A 17,592-nucleotide genomic window follows, 5' to 3' on the forward strand; every position below is an offset into this window, starting at 1 on the left:
ACTATAACATGTTTTAAACAAACATGAATTATCTATAAATGTGTTTTGGTGCCTCTGGGTTGTTCTATATAATGCAAGGACTAAAAGATACCTGTAGTTTCTAGAAAAAAAAAATCCCTTTGGCAAAAATTAAACTACATTTGCGTGAAGCTTCTGGAGTACTTAATTTCCATTTGGAAACACTTCATCTTAAGCATGAACTCACATGTTCAGCAGATGTTTATTGGGGACATACTATGTGTCAGGATCAGTATTCTGGACGTAGCTCTAAATGATACAGAGGGGAACACTCCTACTCACTTATAATAATTAGGATAATGGAAGATCTAGATATTAAATAGAGAATTAGTTACTCATGTTTCATAATGCTATAAAAGAAAGAAAACAGATATAATAAAACTGTAAGAGGTGACTTTACTGGTAGTTGTGATTAGAACATCCTTACATTATTTGGAATCATTCAATAAAAAAATATTAATGTTAGATTATATGGCTGTTCTTAGGTTAAATTTATTTTAGTTCTGTTTCAAGTTTATGATGAACACCTTATCTAGAAAATAAAAATATGAATCTGAACTGGAACATATGGAAATAGTTTTTCCTGATATTGTCATTTGAAGGAATATATAGGAAGTTATTTACACAGTTTAGTAGGTGATAATAAAACTAAAATGCTTCACAAGCTAACAAAACTACATTATCCCCCCCCCAAATCCACAGTAAAACAAACAAAAAGCAAAATCAAGTATCTAAGTAATTCACTAACACTTAGAAACATAAATAAAACATAATAACCTGAAAAGTTCTGGGAAAAGAAGTTGCACATGTGGGAATTCATTTTGAAGATAAATTTACTAAAACCTTAAGGTCCTCACATACGGTAGACCCCCTACATCATATTATACAACAAAATATATCACACATGGATCAATGATATAAATTTAAAGTATAAAGTTGTATGTTCCTTAGGTAAAAATTTTAGTCAATGTTTCTAACACTGTGGTGAAAAATAATTTCATTTGCATACTTAGGTCAGAAAAGTCAAAGTTAAAGATAGTTTAGATACAGAAGACATAAAGTATCTGTATGACAAACTATTAAATTAGAAAAATCAAGTGAAAACTCTGTCTCGCATATGAGAGATGAAAACTAAACATTCTTAATATGTAATTAGCCCTCAGCAATAAATAAGACTCTATGAATAAGACAAAGGCAAGAGAAAAAAATGATATAACTTGGCTGTCCACATACAGAAGACTTGCCAACTGCAAATGAACATTTAAGATGACGTTCAATATTTTGATTAATAAAATGAATGCAAATGGAAATGATAATTTGTCTTTCTACAAATATTTTTCACCCGTACTGTGCCAAACCCTGCTTTTCTGTTTTGAGACTTGTTCCTGCAAATATATGTTTCATTATTATAAGGGCTAGGAAGAAGTTAAGAAAATATATTACATAGTTACTGAGTGTGTGCGTGTGTGTGTAAAGGTGAGAAGTGAGGAGCATTTACTTCAAGTATAATAATTAGAAAAATCATTTTCAGGGAGATGACATTTGAAATGAAACTTGAAAATAAGGAGTTTAGGGGCGCCTGGGTGGCAGAGTCGGTTAAGTGACTGACTCTTGGTTTCGGCTTAGGTAATGATCTCAGGGTCATGAGATGGAGCCCCATGTCAGGCTCTGCATTCAGTGTGGAGTCTGCTTAAGATTCTTTTCTCTCTCTGCCCCCCCAACCCCCTGTCCACAACTGCTGTCTCTCTAAAATAATAATCTTCTTTTTTTAAGAAAGATAAATTGTCTATAAAGAGCTAGAGGAAAAATAATCTGGCTTAGAGTAAAAACAACTGGAATATGATAAAGACTTCAGAATAATTCTAAAACCAGAAAGGAGACCAATGTGCCAGAGAGGAAGTAAAGTGAGAAAAAAAAGGTGGAAGGAAGTAGGGTTAAGTAGACAGACTCTCAGATTAAGGGGTGGGGGCAACAATTTGGAGCTCAGGGAAGGACTTTGGATTTCATCCTAAGTGTCATGGAAAACTACTGATGGATTTGAGGCTGGGGCAAGGGTGCTGTGTGGAATCCATCGTGCTGATGGGATGGGATGGGTCGGATGACTCAAAATTTAGATAAAAAGACATGTCCATAGTTGAAATATGACCACAACTTGGAATCAGGTGCTAGCTATGGAGCTAGGGAGAGAAAGATTCAAAATCTATTAAAGCAGTAGTAATAACAGAACTTGATGAGCAGTTAGATATAGTTAGAGAGGACAGGAATCAAAGTTAAGACTTCTTCTGTTTCCTAAGCAATTAGTGGAAGGTTATATCATTTATTGAGCTGGTTCTGACCATATTTTCTCCTTCAGCTTCACTGAATCCTACATGTTTAGCTCTAAAGGGCACCAGTGTCTCCTGAAAATCTGAGCACTGAGACTGGAGAAGGTGAGATTCATCTGGGAGTTAAGGTTTGTCTCCCTGGGTCCCAGCCGTCCTCCAGGAGTCTCTGTCCTTGCTCTTGTCCATACAAAGCTTTCCTTCCCAGCTGTTCATCTCACTGACCTGAAGTGATGTTAGTCTAAATACCAAACACAAGATAACAGCGTGCACAGTCTTCTCCACCAGATCCACTAATTGCATAAGCTTAATCTTGTCAATAAATTCCTTATTTATCACTGATAGTTGTTCTGCTTCTCGATCACACCCAGCTACAGAAGCTTTTCATCAATTCAGAAGAGCTGAGAAAAGTGTGGTGAAAAATGAAGTAGATTGGTGGGTCCTTGAGCTTGGCCTCAGCAAAGAGTGAGAAGATGGGATTTATCAGAAAGGTGAGCATACTAACTAGGGAAACATTAGGATATCTGAATCACTGCTGAGAGGCTGGACTGTATGATTTTCCACTAGTATTTTCAGTTACTGAAGAGTCACTGACTAAAAATAGGTAACAGAACTTCCAGTCTCAGTTTAGCAAATGATGAAGGGATTTGTAATAATCAATATAAATGAGGGTTTCAAATATTGGTATTAACAAGTCCTGATTTTTATTTTGAATTAATATAACTTTCCTAAAGGACATTACATAATTACATATACTAATAACTGATTTTATGATTTATATGGTGTTAAGAAAGACTAATCTGATCCGGGAAATAGTAGGTTATTGATTTTTGTAATTTTAATTTACAAAAACGACTTGTACTGGAAGGATCTATTGAGCTCTCTAATGACAAAACATCATGATGGCCGGGTTTATAGACTTTTAGATGACCAACTGAGGATTTAAATTTTCATATGTAAGTTTCACAGCACAATGTAATAACAAACTGAAAAACAAAATCTGCATGTAGACTTTATGCAAATAAACTTTATCTCCACAGTGTTTATGATTGTGTGGCAGAGGAACTCTTTATATTAATAAACAGAATTACATTTTGGAAATATATGGTGACATCTTTTACTTTTATACTTAGGCATGTGATCTCCATTTATTTTCATCTTGATGAGGTTGTGGAATATAGGTGAGGTTCAGTGGGGTCGAGTCTGGAGCCGACACCAAGAAAGAATTCTTGAAACATCTCTTTAGTATAAAATGGTGGTTTATTAAAGCACAGGGACAGGACCCGTGGGCAGAAAACGCTGTTGCCCCGGGGTGGGGTTGTGAGAGGTGGCTGATTATATACTGTGGGGTTGAGGGAAGGTAAGGAAACAGGGAGGTTGAGAAAATACTTTCATATGTTAAAGAAGACTCGCAGGACACTGGAGGCCTTGCTATTGTCAGGTTAAGGTTGTTTACCCCTCTAGTAAGGCATTAACATGAAGATAGTTGGGAACTTCCTGGATTCCTAGAAGTATCTGTCTGTGGTCTGCAGGTTGTAAGACATTTAGCTGTAGTTACATTCCCTTATGGAAGCTAGGTTATTGATAGAAATGCTTTGTTCCTGTAAACCTCTAAGACATTTGCAAACTGAGGGAGACTTAAGTCTTGCAGGATTGTGGTATCTATAGGTTAACTATTTCTTTGTCCTTTAGGGCAGCCAGGAGTGCCTGAGGAATGTCACATACATCCCATGGGTGGGGGGATTGCGGGGTGTCAGTTTCTGCCTTGTCCTCAGCTTGCCTTCTGTTCCCTCGTCAATATGTCAATATAAGATATTATGGAATAGTTATATTACCTCCTATTGTTTTTACAAACATTTCCTTTAGGGGACAAAAATACGTTCATTCCAAATCCTTTTTTACAATGAATCTCTGCTGAATATGTACCTTAGATTAAGTCCATCCTCAATTTGAAGATAATAATACAAAATTAGGTACACAATAAAAGTTATTATAAAATTCCCAAAGATCTCATTAATTCCTCTGCTAACTTAAATATTTTAATTATATGATTCAAAAACACATTATAGACAAGAATACTGATGTTTATTAGCTTAAATATCAAAGGAAGGAGATAACGTATGAATTTGTGCTTATCGATCAAACATTATAATCAGGGCACTTTTGAGCTATAATTTCAAAGACATAAAAAGTCCCTAAAAAGAAGATAATTTTAGGTTCCTGCACTGGTTATGATGAGGGAGCAGAAGGCTGGCTGAAGACAAAGCATAAGCCTACACCCTGCAACCTCTCCCCACCCCCACTCCTGGGTGGGATATGTGATGTTCCTCCCTGAAGTTCCCAACTATCTTCCTGTTAATGCCTTGCTAGAGGGAAAAACCACCAGAACTTGACAATAGCAAGGCCCCTAGTATCCTGTAAGTCTTCTTTAACATATGAAAGTACTTTCTCAACCTCCCTTTTTTCCTTACCTCCCCCAACCCCATAGTATAAAATCAGCCACCCCTCACAACCCCGGGGCAGCAGCTCTTTCTGCCCACAGGTCCTATCCCTGTGCTTTAATAAACCACCATTTTGCACCAAAGACGTCTCAAGAATTCTTTCTTGGTCGTCGGCTCTGGACTCCACCCCACTGAACCTCACCTATATTCCACAACCTCATCAGTTATAATGGGCATAGATCTTCATTCTAAGAGTTAAATCATTTTTTACCTTAAACACTCTTAATTTTCATAGATTTTCTTGGCAAACATATAAAACACTTTTTTTTTTCCTGCACAAGTTATCCTTTTATTTGGTCAATGGCAGAATTAGGAAAAACATTAGAAGCCATCAAGATCAATTTTCTTAGGAATAAAACAGGTAATTCAATGATATTTAATGGAAAAAAAAATACCCAAACTTATCAATGGTTATTTTGGGCAATAAGTATCACCATGAACTTTTAGTATGGGTCATTTACTTGTCTTACATTTTTTTTTAAATATCAAAAGTACAGAAAAATAAAGTATAGCACAATAAGCACCTATGTACTTGCAGTCCAGAATTTCAAGCATTTTATACTCTCATTTCAGATATTCTAATTTTTATTGTCATATCATTAGTTGTTTTGTCAACAAGCTAATTTTATTACATATGAGAGCAGATCCAAGAGGGAAGACGACCAATAAATTGAAACTTACATAAAATAAGGGATCATCTGACAAAGGCAAAATACTGTATCTTTATTTCCAAAGAGAATTAGGTATGCCAAGTGGAGTCAAGGAGTCTGGCAGGTGTGGAGAAGAGTGAGAAGTTAAGTGTATTAAAGAGAAAAGCCTTGGCTGTCAAGAGGGGCTCAGAGAGTCTGGGTCCTGCCAGAATGTTGTGAGGTTAAGATTCTAAGAATAGATTCCAAGCTAGGATTTTATCCTTAGGCAAGTAGAAAACAAACCGAAAGGATTAAACTTCATTCTAGTCAAATTAGAAAAAAAAGTTAGGTTAATGGAACAATAGTGTAGAGCACAGATTGTTATAGAAGGTGAATGGATAGCTTCAGGTTAACACAGAACATTGTTTTAATAAGTCAATGTCACCTGAGATTTCAACAGAAGATGAAAAGTGGAAAGCTAGTGTTTTTTAAATTTTTAAATTGCTCTTTCTTTTATTAATATTATAGCAAATTCAAATTTTCTAGTAAAAAAGTTGTTCTTTTTGAAACTTCCTTTTTTTTTCTAGTTTTCAAAGATATGATGACTTTATTGTTCTCTTACCAGAAGACGTTCTGATTGCTTATGAGCTATGTATCTGAGCAAATGTCAGGGATCTTCCAAAGACAGTTTGATGCAGAAAAATTTTAAAGCAATTTGATAGACCTTTCTAAACTGATGTAGATTTTTTTCATTGTTATATTTTATTGGCCATTTATCTTTTCTGTGAAATACCACTGATGTCTTTTATGTACTTTTTTAATAGGTCTTAAAGATTTCTTTATATATTCTGGACACAAATCTTTTGTCATTTCTTTTTTTTTTTTTTTTTTTTTTTAAAGATTTTATTTGTTTATTCGACAGAGATAGAGACAGCCAGTGAGAGAGGGAACACAAGCACGGGGAGTGGGAGAGGAAGAAGCAGGCTCATAGTGGAAGAGCCTGATGTGGGGCTCGATCCCGGATTGCTGGGATCACGCCCTGAGCCGAAGGCAGACGCTTAACCGCTGTGCCACCCAGGCGTCCCTCTTTTGTCATTTCTATGTGGAAATTTTTTTCCTGTCCTTTTTTCGAATTTTACAAATATGTCATGGTATCTTTTGCCTTTTAGTGAAATTAAATTTTATTGTAAATTATATTCATTAAGCTTTTCTTATGTCAACTGCAACTTCTCTATATTGTTTAACAAATCTTCCATAAGCAGAACTTATTAAGATGCCCAGTTTGGCTAATGTTTCTTCACAGACAGACTTCTAATCAAGGCACAAAAACAAAGGTAAATGGGAGAATAAGGGGAGTAAGAAAAGAAAAAAAGGAGACAGTGGTGAAATGTTGCGAACTAGAAGAAAGGAAGCAACGCAGACGGGAGAGAGTAAACCCACTCCAAGAACTGTGGCTATGAGTTCTACACCTTAACTTTCTTAGCTCATCTACCTTGTCCATCAGTCCTAACTTCAGCCACTTTACTTTTTCACATTTGAGTACGTATGCACTAGGCTACGTGAGAATACAGAGAAAGGCTGCAGAGTATGCCCCTGGTGGCTATAGCCTGAATATTACTAGGAAAATGTCACAACTAGCCTTCAACAAAATTAATCTTCAAAACGCTTTCTCAGAAGAACTCTACATGTTTGGAAACTCCCTTCATTTTCTCTTCTTTATGGGCCCCCAGCACCCATTACAAAACCAGTGCATCCATACAAACGTTAAAGAAGTTTAATAATGTGAGAGCCTTACAGTAACCCAGAGCTCATCTTAGTAAACATAGAGATGAAGATACTGAGGTACAGAGAAGTGCAGTGAGCTTGGATGTGAACTTACTGAACAAGTGTATAATGAGTGCCTGACAGTGCCTTGCACTCTAATATGCCTTAGATATATTAATAATTGAAGAAGAAATATAAGGTTCTGCCATGTTGGCCCATATAAGGTAGTTGTGGAAACATACTATATAAACTACATATATATATATATGTTTATATATAGTACACAACACACACACATACTCCATATAATAAAAAAGTAAATTCTCTCTCTCTATATATAGATATGAATAGAAAGACAGAAATTATATATTTATACATAAATTAATCCTACTGTGTTTTGAGCCTAGTCTCAGTCCCCAGATCTTGCTGATGCTTATTCACCTGTTGCTAGCTGAATCCTCATTAGACTATATACATACTACACTTCACTTACAACAAAAGCATGAGAATCAATCCTATCTGTATTGAAAGATCCTTAAGCACAAAGAATATTGAAGCTTTGCATCCTTGTATATAGCTCAGTATCCTAGACATTCAGTAAATACATCAGAATTTAAATGAAAAAAAGTTCTTAGTGCATAAAGGCAGCTGGAATAACAGCTTTTAAGTATATAAAAGCTGCTAGTCTAGAAATCTCTACTTTTCAGAATGAACAATGATGATCATGAATAAGTATGTCTGAGAAATAAGCCCAAATATTGGAGAAGGTAGGGAAGACTCTGAGTGATTTTTCGTATTTTAGATGAGAGGTTTGTGAATTTGCGCTCTATGAATTTTTTTTAAAAAATTTTATTAATTTATTTGACAGAGAGAGAATACAAGCAGGCAGAGTGGCAGGCAGAGAGACAAGCAAGGAGCCCAGTGTGGGGGCTCTATCCCAGAACCCTGAGATCATGATCTGAACTGAAGGCAGACACTTAACCAACTGAGCCACCCAGGCGCCCCTAAGCTCTATGCTTTTGATATAAAAATGCTCTACTTTAGGATATCAGTCAGAAGATTTATTTATTTGTAAATATATAAATTATATAAATTTATATAAATTATATAAATTTATATAAATATGTATTAAATATGTACACATTTTACATAAATATATATAAAGTATGTATGCATATTCTTCAGGAGAAGAGAAAGGGCATGGAATTTTAATTTCCATTGCCTATTTTTATTATATTCAACAAACAAATCTCATTTTAGGCAGGTATTTTCTAATTTATTTACTGATTGATTTTTTTCCTTCATTTTTTCAGTAAAGAGAAAAAAATCAAAGAATGCTCACCATCGTTTTATAAGAAATATGAATATTCACTCTTTTTCTCATTAAACCCCTGACCACAGTGCCCACAAGAAAATTTCCTGTTGGACACCAAGAATACTCCATGGAAATATTAGAAGGGAAAGAAGCCACATGGAAACACAGCATGTTATTAACTGCAGGTGAGAAAAGACTGAGAATGCCTGGGATAACCCTACACATGAAGGAAGACAGAGAGTAAAGGTCACTCTCCTTGCATTCCCTCTGCTGGGTCACGCACACTATAAAATTTCAAAGTGAAAAATAAATGCAAATGAAGGTGAAGTAAAGCTAATTTTAGGTATAGGCCCTGCCTGGCCTTTCAAAGATTTGGGGCTTGTGGGGTATCTTGCAAATCTCAGGCCTGTCATATTCCTGTGGCTTTTGGATACAGTTATTTAAAAGTAGGAATGGTGGTGTTCCTGTTCAAGGTCATTTAGAAGAGTGTTAAGGGTGTTTTTGGTGGTATCACTCCTGACGTTTCCTGGCTGGGGCTAGGTTAGCTATGCATCCTGCACAACGGAGAATTTTATTTCACCCAAAGTGTCAACAGTGTGTTCACTGAGAAAAAATGTATTGGGTCCCAGAGTAGAGGAGTGAGGGAGCGGGATTTTTACTATTGCTCTGGTTACAGCAACACACACCCAGTAGAGCTCTGCAGGTAGGAAGGAGAAAGGGATTTAGGAAGCAACTTTTATCCCAATTAAAAAATGTCCTCAGAAGCTCCCTTGTGCTGATTTTTCAGAAATATATGTTAACACGGATACCTTATTAAAGAAATTATACTAGAAAGAGCAGCAGCAAGCTAGGTATCAATGCATATATTGCTATATCAATTTAATCATACCTACTAAGAAATTACAGAAAGTTCACCCTAGCCCATGCAGTTTCCTCATTTTACACAGAAGAAATCATAGGACTGGGTGGCTCAGTTGGTTAAGCATCTGCTTTTGGCTCAGGTCATGATCCCAGGGTCCTGGGATCAAGGCCTGCATCAGTCTCTCTGCTCAGCAGGGTTCAGCTTCTTCCTCTCACTCTCCCTGCTCATGCTCTCTCTCTCTCTCTTTCAAACAAATAAATAAAATATTTTTAAAAATATTTAAAAAAACGAAATCATGGGACTAATATGTTCAATTATTGTCTATATTTAATTACTAAGGGGATAGATACATCCACCCCTTATAACCCATAAGATACGTGATTATTAGCTACATAATCACAATTGAGCAACATTTGATTCCATTCTATTCTACGATTATCAACAAAGATTAAAGACAGGTTGTGTGTGGGGAGGGGACGTGGGGCGGCATGGTGGAAGTACACGGCAAACTGTTTTTTATGAAATAATTATTATTTTAATTTTAATTCATGGTTCTTATAACTTATTTTCATTGCTAATATACTGCTCCTTTTAAAAAATCTGTACTATTTACCTGATTTTGAATTGAACTACTCAAATCTTTCTCAGAAACAATGAATAAAAATTGCCAATATTTTCAGAATGGTATTTGTGAATTAGGACCTCCTTCCATCCTCTCCAAATGAGCACTTTGGAAAAGAATACTCCAGGAGACATCTGAGCCTTTGGAATTTTTCCTTTGCGAAGCTATTTTGTGGTATTTGTAATGTAGTGTTTGTGATTTCTGATACATTAAACTTTAAAAACAGAAATGGTTTAGGGGTAAAAGTAGACAGCAGGAAGAGCAAATTAGAGCCCATGGGCGCCTCCCCTCAGCATGCAAAATCCTAACAATGTACACACCTACAGCTAAAAATACATTTTAAAAAATCAATAGAGAAATCTTCAGGTACTCAGTAAGGGTGATGAATTTCTCTGGTAGCTGAATCTAGACCGTGAGGGTAAGCCACAGGGCAGTAGGAATGTTTGTCTCCTGAAAATAATCATCAGAATTTGTGAAACCCAATGCTAGTTTCTTTACCACATTTGGAAAATGGTGAGTATTTAATCTCACTAAAATATAAATTATTTGAAAAATAAGTACAGGATTAAGAAAAAGTAGCTATTAAGTGTCATCCATCCAACCACATTTTGTTGCAGTGAACTACAATATTACAGCTATAAAGGGTGATTCTGATTTCGTTTCCCTTATGAAGTTTTGGAAGATGCAAAGCTTTGACTGCATGCTTCCTGAGCTTTCTGCATTGCCCTAGGTAGGCACCTGGAGGTTTTCCAATTGTCATCACTTTTCAGTGTTTCTTAAACATCAGTCTATCCAGGAATCTACCATGCAATTGATGAGGGAACAGAAGGCAAGCTGAGGACAAAGCAGAAACTGACACCCTGCAACCCCCCGCCCCCATGTATGCAACATTCCTCGGCACTCCTGCCTGCCCTAAAACTAAGGAAAAGAAAAAAAAACAAATGGTTAACTGACAGAGATCACAGTCCAGCAAGACCCATAATTCTCCCTCAGTTTACACATGTCCGAGTGATTTACAAGGAAGAAGCTTTCTTATCAATAGCCTAACTTCCAGAGACCCATAATTCAGTTTCCTGGAGCCCTAACGTTACCACCCCCTCCATAAAATTGAGGGAGACTGAGGCGGAAGGAAATGTAAATAAAATGGAATTTCTTTTAAACCTGCAGCCCATTGACAAGGACGTGTGATAGGAGGAAAGTAACATTCTCCTGGGAAGCTCCCAACTATCTTACTCTTAACACCTTCTAGAGGGGTCAACGACCTTAACTTGACAATAGCAAGGCCTCCAGTGTCCTGCGAGTCTTCTTTAACATATGAAAGTACTTTCTCAACCTCCCTTTTTTCCTCACCTCCCCCAACCCCATGGTATATAATCAGCCACCTCTCACAACCCGGGGCAGCAGCTCTTTCTGGCCACAGGTCCTATCCCCGTGCTTTAATAAACCACCATTTTGCACCAAAGACGTCTCAAGAATTCTTTCTTGGTCGTTGGCTCCGGACTCCACCCCACTGAACCTCAGCTATGTTCCACAACCTCATCACAATGACGGCACTAAGGCTTATTTCTGATTAATCGCGGTCAACTAAAAAGAAAGTGTATTTACGTCAAATAACGAATACCAAAATAAGTACTAGTGCTAAGCATCAAGTATGTGTCATAGACCAGAGTTCTCCAGAGGTTCAGAGAAGGCAAGAACAATTAAACATACTCTCTACAATATATATTCTTTAGAGCTATGGACAGGATGGTGTGAGCCAAGAGCTCCCTGTTGGTTTAAATGGGTGTTATAAGTGGTTTTCTCCAGGAGAAAAGTCAATAAAGTATGGTGACACCAGATTAAAGAATTAAGTTACCATCCCCTGGGTTCCTTCAACTTTTCAATTATAGTAACAAGAGCCTCTTATGTGGAAATAGGCTAAACTGAAAATACCACTTTCAGCCAAGTAGTTCCCAGAAGATGGACTCAAAGAATTCAAAGCCAACTGAAATTAGGTGGTATGATCAGTGGAGACAAAAAATAGCACCTAAAACGGCAGGAGGGGGACCTGAATGGGACTTAATACCAAATATTAAGTCGGTGAGATGAATGGTGGTGGTTTTCAGTGAAATTTGTCTAATTTGGTCAGCTTTTAAAATTCAAATTTAAGTAATATCTAAAATAAATAATTTAATTTTAAAATGCACTGAAATTCAGAATTCACTAGCAAATTGAAAACACCGGGATTTGCAGTTCAAAAACCATGAAATTTCCAACAGTAGCCAGGAAACGATCCATCTTGAGGTCAGAATGAGCGAATCTAGCAGACCAAAAAGAACTGCAAGTCAGCTTGCACAGGGCTCTTGTGGGAGGAGACCTGGAGCTGGGCCTGGCTGAAAGGGGTGTCTGCAGGAGAACTTGGTGGGGCCTGGGCGAGCTGTTAGCAGGCCAGGTGGAAAGTGTCAGTGCTGTGCTGGTCAGTGTAGATAAGGCTGTGGGGCAGGGGAGGGAAATGGCGCCTTGTAGGATCTTTTCTTCTTGGAGGAGTCTTCCACTGATTCCTGCTCCTCCAGCACAGGCTCTGAGATTAGTAAGGAAATCTCCCTCCTGTATACCCCAGGCATGTTTTCAAACTGCTGCTTCGATGCTCCCTCTCCACAGGGTTGTTTGTCGTGCTGTCTCTTTAAGGACTAGGATTCATTTTCCTCTTGCCCGCAAGGCTCACCCAGAATCGAGCCCACTGATTTCTGAAGTTCCTTGTGTTAAGCCCTGTCAATTTTAAGAACGGGCAAAAGTACGCCAGTGTGGGTCTCCTATGCCTGGGGTACATCTGTGAGGATCTCTTTCTGTCTTCATGCCCAAGGAGTTGTTCCCTCCTACAGACAGTCCTGAAGGTTGTTTAGCTCCGACTGCTTCTCTGCCCTTCCTACCCTCTTTGATGGGGCCTCTTCTCTACACTTAGCTGTGGAGAGTCTGTTCTGGCAGTCCTCTGGTCATTATCTGGGTTATTTACACTGATGTGGGTGTTATCTAGTTGTATCGGTGGTGGAACAAAGTGAGGTTTGAGTCCTCCTACTCCCATCCTCCACGGAAGTCCCATTGTGGTTTCAATTTGCATTTACTGTTTGCACTTGTAATGATTTGCATAATTTTATTTAAGCCTTATAATGTAATGACTATTTCACCTGACAAACATGCCTACGTCCCTGTAGTTTATCTTCCCAGTCTTGATTGAGCTCCTTATTATGTTTCGTACTTCTTCTATTTTGTCTTGAATTTCAAGACCACATCAATTAGTAATTTTCATCCTTTAAAGAAGGTGCTAATTTTAGGGAAAGACAATAACTGTCCAGTCCAATGACAATTAAAATAATAAAGTCCCAACAAAAAGTATAAGCCACCAGTGTTCCTGACACTTTGGGAATCCACTCAAATTTTTTCTCAGATCCTCACAGTATACCATCAAGTAAAAGAGTTTCTATATTCTGACCGTAACTCTTATACTAAAATACAATTCAATTCTGACGGTGACCACCTGAAGCTAGTGTTAGACTCCACAAGTTTAAGGGCGTGGTCTCCAGTAAGACTGCTCCTACTTCAGACATCAGCTATATGTGGGGTCCCTAGTCTCCTTGCATTTCCGATCGACTAGCCACAAATCTGGGGACTTCATGATGCCCCTCATGTTTGATAATCCACTGGAAGAACTCACAGAACTCTCTCCTCTCACCACCCTGTTGTGTCTACATACTCCATTTAAGAATGCTTTTTGATATTCAACCCAATGTATATGTCTCCTTTTAATGATCCTTTCCTTGACCTCAGGCAGAATTCATCACTACTTTTCAACATAGTCATGAGGACTTAATTAGGCATTTTGTTGTAATTTTAGTTTAATCGCACATGTCCCTTAGTAAATTCTCACCTCCTTGAAAACAGCTTGTCATTTTTTGCTCTTCACCCTCTGGGGACTAGCACTGTGTCTTTCACACACAGGACACACCACACAAACACACACACACGTATGTATGCATATATATGTGGATATATATGTGTTTGTGTACATGTGTGTGCATAATGTAGATGGTCTTGAAGTTGAGTTTTCTACCAAATTATGAAGCCCAACTATATGTCTAGTTTCTTGCTTGCTGTTTTCCTAATTTCTCTTTCTCTTGCTATTGATCACTCACATGAAATATAGAAGAGGGATGTTCCTCTGTTCAAATGTCTTGGAACACTTGCAATGCCTAGTGATTAGAAGCTTAGTCTCCACAACCAAGAATAGCAATATCTAATAGTTTCCAAACTCTAAGAGAGGCTTCACTGATTTTTGTGACACCGTGGAAAAAAATATTCTGAGGATGATTACAGCATAGAAACATTCTCTTATTACTCCTGAAATGACCACTTTTTTTCCTTTGGACCCAAACTCTCTTCTCTTCAAAACAAATGAAGACACAGAAACAATTCACAGTGTTCTTTGAATCTCAGTTTCCTAATCTAATAAAATTGCCTTATTACTATTGATAATGATGCACAAAGACTGAAAGAGATACAATCCCTAGCAGCTGGATTAAGTTTATCCAACTTAAGTTGAGCCCTCACACTACAGTTGCTTTTTAAAACGCAAGTCGGTTGCACAGGTAATTAATTTTGTTCCCTTGCACATCCTTTAACCATCTCAAACAGATTTGGGAACCCAAGAAATATAAGCATGATCAGCTGACTGATTTTCAACTAATTAAATGAAGACCTTTCAAGGAAAATCACATGTTGGTAAAAGTTAAGAAGTTTGCTGAAAAAAATGTGAAAGCGCGCTTCTTTTAGAGAAAGAACAAAGGGAAAAAGAGAAACAGAAACATGATCCTCAGTTAGAAAATTGCTTGACCCACATCAGAGGCGACAGAAACTTTAAACTGAGACCAAAAGATGGCAACCCCAATGTGATATCAGTCACCCAACTCTGATGGCCAGTGATACTTATCACCTCCTGAGAATTTAGGTGCTCATACTAAAGTAAGTGTTGGAAAAGGGTCAGTGAGGCTGGGGTCATGATTTTTCCAGAACGACCAACTTTCTTTTTCCTAGATACACTGAAACTGGGTAGGCAATTTATATGAGAAATTACCTTTGGTAGACAGAGTGCTTGGCATTAGATTTATTGTTGAAAAATTACAGGGAATCACTTCTTTACCTCCTGGGACTCTTTAATAGATACCCGAATCTGTTGTAGCATATCATTAATGGGTCTGTAAGGAATAGAACATGGGATTATCTTTCCTCGAAGTTATTAAAGTACCAATGTAGGTAAGGCACAAGAGAAGCTTCTATAATTAGGTGGGTGATCTTATCAAGCTTGATAATGTATCTCCCTTAGAATATTTTTTCTTTAACTAACCATGAAATTTCAAACCTTGATAAAATTCTACAAATAAAGAAAGCTCAGCTATATCAATAAATCGTTAAAGACACGCAATAACATACCTTATGTTGGAGTGATTACTGCATGCTATACTGTGTATCTATTCAATGAAAGTGGCAAAGGGAGAAGAATGTACTGAACAAAGTCAGATATACTAAGATCTAGCATTCCTTACACAGAATATGATTATTATAAATAACAAAATGTCATAAAATATGAAGAAAAATCGACTGGGTTTTGGACAAAAATTCTGAAATCTCTAGTACTATGATATTCATCAAATATTCTAAATTCATGTGGAAGCATTAAAATTAATGTATCTAACCAAGTGCCACATAACTTTAGTTTCTTTAATTTAGTCTCTATTTCAGAAGATTAATATCAATCAGAGAATATTTTTAAAAATTAATATACTTTATCATAAAAAACAGTTTTAGGTTCACAAAACAATTGAGTAGAAAGTATAGAGTTCCCATATACCTACTTTCCCTCTACATCTTGCATTAATGTCTTGCATTAATGTGGTAGATTTGTTACAATCAATGGACCAATACTGATACATTATTATTAACTAAAGTCTATAGTTAACATTCTGTTTTACCCTGTGTTATACAATTTCAGAGGTTGTGACAAATACATAATGTAATTTATCTATCATTACAGTATCATGCAGAATAGTCTCACTACCCTAAAAAGGTCCTGTGCTTTACGTACTCATCCCTACCCCCACCCCCACCAGAATCTCTGGCCACCACTAAATGATTTACTCTCTCTTATAGTTTTGTCTTTTCCATTATGTAATATAGTTGGTTGGACTCATATGATATGTAACTTTTTCAAACTGGCCTCCTTCACTTTGCAATATGAATTCAGGGTTCCCTTTCTTTATGTAGCTTGATAGCTCATTTCTTTTTATTGCCAAATAACATACCATCATAGGCATGTACCGCAGCTGTTTTCATCCATTCACCTACTGAGGGACATTGTGGTTCCTTGAAGTTTGAGGAGTATTATAAAAAGCTGTTAGAACCTTTGTGTGCAGGTTCTTGTGTGGACATAATTCTCAACTAATTTTAATGAGGACACAATTGCTGGATCACATGCTAAGATCATGTTTAGCTTTCTAACAGAATGCTGAACTGTCCAGAGTGGCTGGAACTTTTTTCATTTGCACCACCAACACATTAAGAGTCACTGTTGCAACATTCTCACCAAGACTTGATGTTATCAGAGTCTGGGATTTCAGTCATTCTCAAAGGTGTGGAGTAGTATCCCGCTGTTGTTTTAATTTGCAATTTTCTAATATTATATGATATTGAGCATCTTTCTATGTTAATTTGCCATTTGAGTATCTTTGATGAAGATCTTTTCCCCATTTTAAACTGGGTGTTCTCCCATTATTGAGTTTAAAGAGTTCTACATATTATGTAACTGTTTTTCCTCAGTTTGGGTCTTGCCTTCATTCTCTCATCAGCATCTTTTACAGAGCAAAAGCTTTTATTTTTAATGGAATTCAACTTCTCAATTTTTCCTTTCATAAATTATGCTTTTGGTATTTTATCAAGAAACTCATCACCAAACCAACGGTCACCTACTTTATCTCCTATACTATCTTCCAGAAGTTCCAAAAGTTTGCGTTTTACATTTAGGTCTAAGATCCATTTTGATTTAATTTTTAAAGTATAATTTCCGTATCTAAATTTATTTCTTGGTACGTGGATGTCCAATTGTTATGGCACCTTTGTTGAAAGACTATTTTTCCTCCTCTGAATGAACTGCCTTTGTGCCTTTGTCAAAGATCAGTTAACTATATTTGTGGGAGTCTATTTCTGGGCACTCTACTCGTTCCGTTGATCAGACAGAGATATACCCATTTCACTAGTCTTTCTGAAGAGCCAGATTTTGTTTGCACTGATTTTTTTTTTTAATTTGTATGTGCTCTTTATTATTTTAGTATACGTGCCTTTAAAAAAATGTTCTCCTCTTTCCAATTTTCTTACTTCTTGAAAATGGAAGATGATACTATTGCCTTGAGGTCTTTTGACTGTTTTAATGTTAGCTTTAATGCTGAGGAAAAGGAAAAATATGCCTAAAAAGCCAGTAGCAGATATTCTCAAAAAAGTCATTTTCCTCTACATCTGTAGTTTTTTTTTTTTTTT

Source organism: Ursus maritimus, unplaced genomic scaffold (assembly GCF_017311325.1).
Source record: "Ursus maritimus isolate PB19 unplaced genomic scaffold, ASM1731132v1 scaffold_6, whole genome shotgun sequence".
NCBI classification, from domain to species: domain Eukaryota; kingdom Metazoa; phylum Chordata; class Mammalia; order Carnivora; family Ursidae; genus Ursus; species Ursus maritimus.